This window comes from Spermophilus citellus (assembly GCF_964194105.1).
Source record: "Spermophilus citellus genome assembly, chromosome: 2".
Lineage (NCBI taxonomy): Eukaryota > Metazoa > Chordata > Mammalia > Rodentia > Sciuridae > Spermophilus > Spermophilus citellus.
Window position 1 is genome coordinate 3,444,695 of NC_138183.1, and position 11,027 is coordinate 3,455,721.

The following is an 11,027-nucleotide window of genomic DNA, read 5'->3' on the forward strand; positions in this document are numbered from 1 at the left end:
TGGCCTGGGGGAGGAACAGCGTGGTCCTCGGCCCCCGAGGAGTGGGAGTGACAGAGGCAGGGGCGAGCCCCGCCACCTCTCCCCTGTCCCCTGGTCTTATAGGGCAGGGACACCCACCCTGGAGTGCAATGGCTATAGCCACACAGGCTGGCGCTGCCTCTCAGGGTCCTTCCCTCCGTTTGGTTTTTAGATTTTCTGTTCCTTTGTTTCTCGGGTTGATTCTCGGGTTGAGCTCGGAGTGTGATAAGCAGCCTCTTAACTTTAAACCCACGTTCACCAGGTGCGGCCCACGAAGAGCTTCCATCTTGCCAACTCGTCCTCTCTCTCAGACCCTGGCAACCTCAGTCTCTGTGATCTCAGTAACTCAAGGGACTTCATAGGGGTGGGTCCTGTGGGACTCGTCCTCTTGTGACCAGCTTGTTCCCTGGGTGGGATGTCTGTGGTGGCAGATGGCAGGACCTCCTTCCTGTTGGAGGCTGACACCCTGGGTGTGGTGGACCACCACCTGGGACAGGTACCTTGGCCATCGTGAATGTGGACGGGGAGCGTTGCTGCAGACGGGGCTGTGCACCTACCTCTGTGAATCCCCACTTTCCGTTCTGGGCGGCTGGATCACGTGGTCACGCTGCTCTTGACCTTTGGGGGCCGTGGCTCCTTCTGGCGTGGCCCGCTGTGTGGGCTGTGCCTGCCCTTTGCACTTCGTTTGGGGTGCCACGAAGGCCTGTCACGTGGGGCCTCCCTTCAGCAGCTCTCCAGCCCCCAGTTGAGCAGGCCGCCTGGCTTGCTCGGGGTCACAGTGTTAGTGAGCATGGTGCAGTTCCTGTCCCGCATACCCACCCCATGCCCGTCCCTTTGTGTCTCTGGAATGGATTCCTGGAAGAGGAGCCATGGGTCAGAGGCAGTCCCAGTCTGGAGGAGAATGCCCAGTCACTGCTTCCTGCCACCAGCCAAAGACACAGCTGTCTCCAGGGAACAGACAGGTAAGTAGGTTTCACCTCACTGATGGGCAAATGAGCCCAGGACAGGCCGCTTCCCTCCAGTGACAATCAAATGCGTCACATCCATAAACTCAAATCCAATAAGGCCCACGGAGGCTCGCCATCTGCTTCCAGAGATGCACTGTGGGAGCAAGCTGGCCTCCCTGCCCGGGGGCCTCTGACATTCACGGGGAGAGGGGACGGCCACCTGCACAGCCTGATCCAATTTCCCCACTGCTGATCGAGTTATGCGGAGGCTGGCCCCAGGCACCGAGCAAAGGGCAGTCAGGACCAGCAGCACAGGACAACTGCCCGGGCGGGGGCAGCAAGAGCTGAGGGCTGAAGAGGGGACAGGACGTCTTCAGGGCCAGCCTGTGCGGTTGTCCCGGGTCAATGTCAGCAGTCCCAGTGTGGGGGCGCGGCCGAGGCCACAGTGGGTCCCCTCTAAGCACCCTTCCAGGGGCCTGTAGGTGAGCACGTCTCGTGGGACCCCAGGGCAGTGTCCTGGGCCCCCAGGGGGTGTCCTTTCAGGGTGTGTTGGATAGCATCTGGGGGCTTCAGTCAGGGGACAAACTGAGCATCCTTTCCCCAAATCCTACAGCGTCAGAAAATGTTTCTAAAGAAAAAAATCCATAATGATATTGATTTTTAAAAGTGAAAAAGAGTCTTTTCAACGAATCAGACTTCTTTCCACATGAATCACACCAAAAGATGCAAAGAAGCAAAATCAGAGGAAACCACGTCCTGGAAGATGTGCAGACCACTGCAGATTCTGGACATGTGGGGCTGGACAAGTCAGGGTGACTCTGATCACCGACCAGGGGCTCCTTCCCCACCACACACGCAGCAGAGAACCCCTGACCCCAAGCTGAGCAGAGTGTGGTCACCACGGCAGGCAGCGGCCCAGTAGCTACTGACCCCCCGTGAGCAGCTCGACCCTGGCTGCGTGCCTGGCCCCTCAGCTGCAGCCGCGATGTCCAAGATGCAGTGGTGTGGACCCCCGAGTGTGTCCTTCTACAGACACACCATGACGAAACTTGATGTATGAATCAGCAGGAAAGATAACGACCAAGGACAAGACAGAAGGATCACACCAACCTACGGTCATAGACGTCAACTAAGGGATGGTCTACTTCTGGAAACTTCCATTTAATATTTTTGGGCTATAGTTGACCTCGAGTGACTAAACCACAGAAAGTGAAACCTCAAATAAGGGGGAAGGACTGTCCCTCCCCGTCCTCCATCAGAGGCGTGGAAGCAGCACAGTAGTGAATAGTCGGGTGGACGGATGGACAGATGGACAGGGAACTCAAGTGCAAAGTGGGGCACTCTGCCCTGCCCACACAACCAAACGCACAGGCAGGAGAGTCCCAGAGGAGGGGCGGCCCCCAGATGCCGCAGGAATCAGCATCGACTGCATCAACAGGGGACTCTAAAATAAGTATAATTGCTATCCTTGGAGAGATAAGCGGTTATCTTATTCATGAAGCAAGAAAGGGCTTTTGTATCAAAGAGCTAATGAGAGGTCATGGAGATTTTAAATAGACGGCTGAACGCAGAAGGAGACATTGAGGAGCAAATTAGAGAGCGGGAGACCAGGCAGGTGCTGCGCCAGGAGCAGAGCACAGCACTGAGGGCAGAGGGGGGAGGGGGAGGGTCCAGCAGCCCCACCCAGCACAGGCCGTCCCGAGGGGTGGGGGGGATCGCAGCCGGGCCTCCCCAGGCCGACCACCAGCACTGGTTTCAGAGCCCTGAAGCCACCAGGTGCCGAGCAAGTGAGGGCGGTCCAGCAAGACTCTGGGTGGCCCCTGCCCAGCCAGCCTGAAACCAGAGAGGAAGCAGGAGAGCAGGCCCCAGAGCCCAGGTGGGAGAGTGGCAGAGAGGTCCCCGTGGGGGTTGCTAGACCCTGTCAGCTTCTTGGCAGCTCTGGTGACAGGAGACGGCTCTGCCTCCAAGCAGACGTCTGGAGGATGTCGCGGACTCTGCTGTCCCAGACCCAGCCAGCTGGAGGACGAGGGAGACAGTCCAGGGGGGTTGCAGCACCCCCCTTTCTGAAAGAATGACTGGAGGGTGCGTTCTAGGGAAACGGAGACCTGAGTTCAAGGGAGGAATACGGGGCGGGAGAGCAAGAGGAACCTGAACACCCAGTTAAACAGGGTGAAGCCCGGGTCATCTGTGGCCATCAGGAACACAATCGGTTGTCTTCTTTGTTTTGTAAAATATTTCAAACATAAGAAAAATACAGAGAAAGATATGACAAGTATTGGCTTGTTCACCAGATCTCACATGTGTCTATTTTGCCATATTTGCCTTATAAAAATATATATATCCCAGCAGGGTACAGTGGCACCTGCCTATAAACCCAGCCGCTCAGGAGGATGGGGCAGTTCAAGGTCAGCCTCCGCAACTTAGTGAGGCCCTAAGCAACGTAGCAAGACCCTGCCCCAAAATAAAAAATAAAAAGGGCTGGGGGTGTGGCTCAGTGATTAAGCACCCCTGGGTCCGATCCTCAGTACAAAAAAAATCATATATATATCTCTCACAGATTCAGCTAAGGCCTCTTTGTACTTCTCAAATAGAATCAATTTTTCATTATCTATAATTGGGTTATGGTAATACGTACAAAAGCATTGATTTTTAAAAACGTTTATTTCATATCTGGCCAACTTGCTAAGTCATAAGTGTCCTAATCAATCTGAGTTCACTCAGATTCACTGGGTGGAACTTGCCCGTGTCTGCTTGTCCCCCGGCACGGTCTCCTGGGTTGGATATCCATGTCTTTCGCTTCCGCTCTCTCTGGGGTTGCTGGCCCCCGTGTCCCAGGAGGAGGCTCATCCCAGCTTGCTCCCATCAGCAGGTCCGGCTTGCCTGGTGCAGAAGGCCTGCCGCAGAGGCTGCTGGGCGCCCTGAGGGTGCTGAGTCTCTCTCCTGGTCTTGCCTTCCCTGGGTGCCGCCTGGGCTTAGCTGCTTTCTCAGCACCCTATTAAGTGGCTCGGAAGGTTCCCCCATCTGCTAATGCTCACCCCTGGTTCCCAAGCTTTTTGGCTTCAGGACTCCTCCACCTTTCTAAAAATTATTGAAGGTCTTAAAGAATTTATATAAAGGATAAGATAACGTTTGACTGAGAGAGGAAGAGAAAACCTAAATCAAAATCAAAATCACCTTCCTTGCAGGGAAGACGTTGCCGTACAGGGAAGGTGCTGTATTGATTCTATGCACACATTCTGCACACTTGAGCTCCTCTGAAATGCTACATTTTGCAGTCAAGGGCATATCATGGCTTACCTGGCAAATTTTCTTCTCTTCCTAGTAGTAAGTACAGTAATGATTTTTTCTTAAAAGAGATAATGCCTAACTTAATATGTGCTTTGTATATCTTTAGCTCTTTTATTTATTATATGAACTCTGTAAGAAATATTAGTGTACCATTACCCTACTTGACAGATAAAGAAGCTGAGGCACAGAGAAGTCAAGCCACGTGTCCAAGATCACACAGCTAGGGAATGGAAGAGCTGGAATTTGAACCCAGCTGAAGTCAGATCTGAGTTTCTGCCACCAGGCTCTGCCTCTCACGGAAACAGATGCATCCCAACTGATCTAGAATTTCAATCTTAAAGTCTCCAAAGGATTAAAATCACCAACCTCACAAATTGATTGTAAAGATCATTCAGTTGAGAACTCGGGGAAGATCTGATGGAAAGATAGAAGAATCTGTACCTGAGGATGCCGAACCTCTAGATGCAGCCGAAATTGTTGCTTCTGTCACATGTCAGTGGGGGCACAGGCAGGTAGACCAACAGCACAGGGTCCAGAAACAGCCCCTGCATGTGTGGGCTGTGACTGACCCACTGAACACAATTTCTGCTTCGCCAGGGAGGGAGGTGGCTGGCCATTCCCACGTCCAGACAAATGAAACCCAGACGACTAACCCTCTAACTTGCCCTGTACCCCCCAGTGCCAGGTGGCTTCAAGACTAACTGGGAAGTCACAATTGCACAAATAAACAGCAGGTAAAACAGCCTTCTGGGGAACAGGGAGAGAGCCCCTCCGGTCAGTTGGGGTGGCCCGGGACCCCGTTTCACCGCAGGCAGGAGACAGCGAAGCCTCGGGCTGAGCAGGGAGCTGTGTGCACGGAGGGGGCTGCAGGAACGTGTCGAGGGCCTGTGGCCTGTGTGGCGGGAGGGGCGGGTGAGTGGATTCGTGGCTTGTGGCACTATGGGCAGGTGGTGGAATGGTGGGGGGTGGGCCCAGTGGAGGAAGCCGTCCTGGGGGTGCTCTTGCCCCCCACCTGTCCTTGTCCCCTCTGCTTCCCCACCTCCAGGAGGTGAGCAGCCTTCCTCTGCCAGCCTCTGCCCCGTGCTCACCTCGCCACGTGTGGGCAGCAAAGGAGCTGGCGGAGGGGCACTGAAGTCTCTGAAACCTGAGCCAAGACAAGCCTTTGCCTCTTTGGGTGGTTTTCCTCAGGTGTTTTGTCATAGTGCGGAAGAGCTGCCTCACACAGAGCCCTGAAGCCGGCCTCCAAGAAAGGCGCAGCGTGGGCATGGCCACCTGTCCCCAGAGGCCCTGGGCGAGTCCACCTTGGTGCTGCTTGTTTAGCGGGGATGTGACCCTAACTTCTCATCACAGCAAAATGAAGCAAAAGCAGACAAAGGGAGGGGGCGGGGCGGGAAAGGCGCTGTGCCGAGTGGGAGGCCATCTCACAACAAGGACAGGGCCTGGGTCCCTTCCCCTGTGGGAGCCTCAAGCCCCAGAGGGCGGGAAGCAGGATGGGGAGCCGCTCCCCCCATGATGAGGCTGTCCCCTCTAAGTGCTGGCTGTTTCTAGGGTGACGCTGGCCAGCAGTGGAGGGGTGGGTCTTCCTGCTGTCTCTCCTGCCCTGCCACCTGCTGAGGGAGAGACACTGGCCTGGGCAGCCAGCAGTTGCAGTGACGGCCGCTGCAGCATCCCCCCATCGCTGCAGCTAATGCCTCCAGATGTTTCCAGGGCAGCCTCTGCACCCTGCTCCCCACCCCCAGCCTCCTCTGGAGCCGCGAGCGTTGCCAAGGGAAAGGCAGTGAGCGAGAGCCTTGCACGGCTGGTGCCGGGGAGCAGCCGGGGGGGGGGGGACAAAGCCTGAGGTGGGGCCCAGCAGTGCTGGGGTGGCCATCCTGCACAGCTGGAGCAGCCCACCCTCCAACAGAGCCACCCGGCCCCAGCCCCCCACCACTGATGGCACAAAGCCGCAGGACCAGGGTTCAGAAGCCAGATGAGAGGGGTTGCCGCCCAGAGCTGGCCCTGCCATGACCACTGCAGCGCCCCCAGCTCGGCCCACAGGGCCTCCACGCGGCCGTTCAGCAGAGCCTGCAGGCCCGAGGGCACCCCACCACCACCCTGAGGAGGGTCTTTGCAGCTCCGTGGAAGGGCACAGCGAGCTCAGAGGCAGAGTGAGGGTCTGTGCTCACCCGTCTGGTAAGCAGGGTCCAGGCCTGGGCTCCTCTCTGTCCCCTTGGAGCCCAGTCTCCCTACCTGGCCCAGAACAGTGAGGGTCCTGGCTGTGCCACCGGAGCCACACCCCGGGTCCGAACTCCAGACCTGCTCAGACTGCAGACTGCAGGCCCTGGGGCCCGCGAAGGTGCCAGCAGACCCGTGGGATCCTTGTCCCGGGAGAGCAAGACCCAGGCTGCCTGCTTACCCTGCCCAGCACCCAACACCATGTCACACACAGTAGGTGCTCAGTAAATGTGAGTTTGACTTGGCCCCTTCAGGCACTTGAGCTCAAAGAGAGATAAACCAACAATTATAGAAAGGGCCACTTTGGGGTTTTGATCACAGTGCGAAGTGACACCTTTGGCCCTCCTGGCCTCCTGGAGACTGCAGACCTCTAGCCGGGCTTTGTGGATACATAGGAGTTCATCAGATGGGCCCAGGATTCGTCTCTAGCAGAGGGAGCCAGTGTGCATAAAGGCCGTGGGTGTTACATTTGGGGAGGGCCAGCCACAGGGTAGCCTGGATCCTAGGCTGGGAAGGGTGGAGTCCAACCTTGGGCCATGTGCTGAGGGGCTAGACTCTGACCTGGACAGGAAGGGGAAGATCGGGGGGATTCCCCCCTGTGGGAGAAGCTGTGTGTGGATGGGCAGGTGGGCGAGGGAGGCTGGAGGCTGCTGCAAAGCTTGTGCAAGGACCCAAGCTTCCCCAGGGTGGCTGGACCGTTGGGTCCTCCCCTCCATCTGGGAAGCCTGAGGTTGGGAGGCTCCAATAGACATCACCACAAACTGCTTGTCAGCTCTGTACACCCCACAGTCACCTGCCCCTCAGGAAGAATCCCAGGGGCCAGTGGCTCAGAGTGGGCTACCCAGGCCCAGGGGAGCTCTGTTGCCCGCTGCCCCTTGTCTGGGTGGCTGAAATCTAGGACCAGAGCCTCAGGCAAGAGCTTTCTCAAGGGAGCATCTTGCATTCATTCAACAAACAGCTGCAGGAGCTGGCGTGGGGAGACAGCGGAGAGCAGGAGAGACTAGCCCCCTGGCCTCAGGGGTCAGCCCTCTAGTGCAGAAAGGCAAAGAACAGTGGTGTGGAGGAGAAAACAGGCCCTAGGACAGGAGACCAGGCGAGGGGGGGCTGGGTGTGAAACTCGTCTCTGACCTTCTAAAAGGACCAAGCCCATCTCTCCTGTCAAGTGTGGGCTGGCCAGGTGGCAGGGGCCACCTTCTCTCTGTAGAGACCTCTAGCCAGCTGCCCCAGACCACCCAGGTGGGGGAGGGAGGCAGTGCCGGGCAGGGGGGCAGAATCCTGACTCACCCTGCACCCCACCCCTAGCCCTGATCTCCCAGCCCTGGCCGGCTGCCTTTCCCTGTCCCCAGATCCAATCCCACTGCTCCCCTCGCTCCCCGCAGCCCTTCCCCCTCCCATCCCCGATCTGAATCTGCCAACATCAGCCAGGCATCGGAGCCGTGGCCGCGATCGAGTCTGACAGGGGAGCAGTGGGCAAGTCCGAGTCTCCTCCGTGCCGAGAGGGGCTCACTGCAGAGCCGCCCGTGGGCACTCAGGGACTCCACCCAGAGGGAAGGGGCCGCTCTGCCCCTGCTGAAATGAAAGGGCTTCGGCTGTCAGGTCATGAAGCCTGCAGGTCAATCAGGGGGTTCTGTTGAGCCATCTATTAAAGCCCACAGTGGCCTCTCCCTCAGCCAGCCTGTGCGAAGAGGAAGGTGGCGGGAGAGGCTTCAACTGGGGTTCACGGATTCCAAAGAGTCAGCCTCTCGTTTTCATTTCCTTTCTTTTTAGTATCATGGACTTTGGGTCTGGTGGGTCCTGGCCCCTGGGCAGCCTTGGGCAGGTTGTTTACCTTCTCCAAACCTCAGGCTCCTTGCTGTGAAGTGCTGAAACGAAAGAGGAGCTCTGATCTCACAGCTGTCAGGAAAGCTCCCTGGGAAGGCAGCACACAAGAGATATCAGCTGTCACCAGCACCGTCCGTCCATCTCAGGGGACCCTGTCCTATTGACCTCTGAGCTCCCAGAGGGCAGATTGCCTGGCCCGGCCTCTGCACCATGGTGTGGTGCCTGGCTACCGCAGTGGCCAGGGGCCAGCTGGGGAGGCGAAGAGGGCTCAGCGGCTGTCCCTGTCCACACTTCTCCGGAGCAAAGGAAAGCCTGAAATGGAGGGAGGTCCTGACACAGTAAATCTTCCAGGACTCCGCTCCCTCCTGCCCCGCCCGCGGCAGGATCTGTCAGGGTGATCTGTGATTCCGTCCCCTGGACAGACCCCAAGCGCCCCACCAGCAAGCCTCCTCCTCATCCATCATCCTGATGATCCTGAAGAAGGAACGCATCGAGCTTGCTGTCACAATGCATTTCAACGTGGCAGTAATTAAAAACCGCCAGCGAACGCTTTGCAAACAGACAGGGCTGTTGTTCCGAACCAGGGCTGTGAAGAAACCCACGAGCCACGGGCCACGCGTGCCCACCGCCCCGTTCCCTCACACACTCAATGTCTCGCAGTTGTGCTGGTCACATCTGAAGGGCGTTCAGTCGAACAGGTCTCACGCTGCCCTTCCACCATCACAAGCAATCCGACGCCACGCCTGCCCACCCCTCGGCGCCCTGGTCCAATCCCTCTGCTCTCTAGACACACTGGACCGCGGAGGCACGTGTTTAGGGATACAAATGGATCTGCTGCTGGGCCTCAACCACCACAGAGAGCCACTCATGCAGTGAGAGACCTCGCACGGGCTGAGTTGGTGACTGCCGGAAGGCACGGCGGTTCCCTCCAGCAGGAAACGGCAGCTCAGCCCCTGGCCTGGTGCCGGTGCAGGAGCCCGAGAACCCAGCACCAGAGCTGCCCCCCCCCAGGCTCTCAGAGGCTCCAGGACCACAAGGGTTCCCAGGGACAGCCTCCACTCGGCACATCTGGAGACCACGGTCATCCTTCCTGAGGGTCCCCAGAGGCTGTTCTTGTCCACGTCCCAGCAGACCCCTTGCTGGAGAGCTCTGCTCCTCTGCCTCTGCAGGATGGCACTCTGGTGACAGGCAGTGGCCAGGGCTTGCCTTTTGGTGTGTAAGTCACAGCACGTGGGGTGCAGCGTGAAGTTCACAGTCCCCCACTGTCCCCACCAGTGATGTTTTCCTCGGACAACCCGTCACGGAGCACCCTGAGCTGGGACACTGGCAGAGTGCTGGAAAGAACCCATGTGGGTGCCCGCCTGCCAGGAGGTCTCAGTCCTCCGGCCCCGAGGCCACCCACGCTTGGCCCCAGGGCACCATGGGGGCACTCAGTTCATATCAAGTTCCCTGATCTGACCGAGCCCCACTGCCCAACAGGGAGGAGCCCTTGCCGCCCGCCGTGTTCCAGCTGGGAGTGGACGGCTCAGCCATCTGCTGGTCTGAGCCACACAGGCTGGGTGTGGAGAGGCACTTGTTTCTGGGTGGAGATGCTGCCGTCAACCAAGTCAGCATGCAACTGCGAAGTCTGTGTTGTGGACGGAGCTGGGTCAGGTGTGGAGTGGCTCCTCCCGCCAGGCCGGAGGGTGGCCAGCTTGAACGAAACCAGCGCAGAGAGCCTGCTGTTTAGGGAAACCTGATGGCATGTTGTTTCTGTGAAGTCAGATTTACCCCTTTAATTTTTATTTTTGGAAATGGGCTTTTGCTTAAAATCAGGACATGATTTTATACACACAGAACGAGTCTGGCAGTGACCACCCAGATCCAATGAGGTCTTCAGGTAGTCAGTCACCTCTCATCAGCTGTGTGAGTGTGGGTAAGTCACTGCACCTCTCTGGTGCCACGTGTAAAGTGACAGTAAAAAAGAGCATCTACTGCATGTGTCACGGGTCATCTAAACCACTCCTGGTTTTGATAAAATGTCCTCCATTTAAATACAATTGTGTCCTCAGAAGTATCTAGAACACACCTCTCTGCACAGCCTGAGAAGGAAGCCCTTGCCCTGGAGGCCCAGAGCTACAGCCTGGGCCCCTTCCTTGGGTGTTTTGCTGCTCAGACCCACAGCTGAAAATTCCATGGAGTTTGAATGAAGAGTGGACACAGAAAGAAGCAAAGGGTGGCTGGTTGTCGAGGGCAGGGTTGGCCATCATGCTGATTTGAAATTCCTGGCACACATTCGCCAGGATCTAAGCAACCCTGAAATAAAAAATCATTGCCACAATGGGAATTGTGACGGAAAACGTTGGCTGGAAGGTTCCTGTGCTGACTGCTGGGCCCCGATTGGCTGGCTCTTCCTACCTTCCTCCCGCCGCCCTCCCCTGTAGGAATTTCTATTCCTGTTCACCATCCTTTTTCTAGGTGAGGTCTTGGGAAAGAACATGGAAAAGCTGAACAGGGTGCCAGGAGCCCATGTTGGGTGTCAGTCAGAACCAGCTCCGTTCTGCTGCCAGTGATCCTGAAGGTGGCCCTGCAGGCCGGGGTAACTAAGGCAGCACCTCTCCCAGATCACCAGGAGGACTGAATGGCACAGCACGCCAAGGCACTGCCCCACGTGCAGTTGATTGATGAGGCAAACACAGTCACTGGCCCTTTGGGAAATGAGGCAGGTGACGTTTAATTATCCTGCTTGGAAGGGCCAGA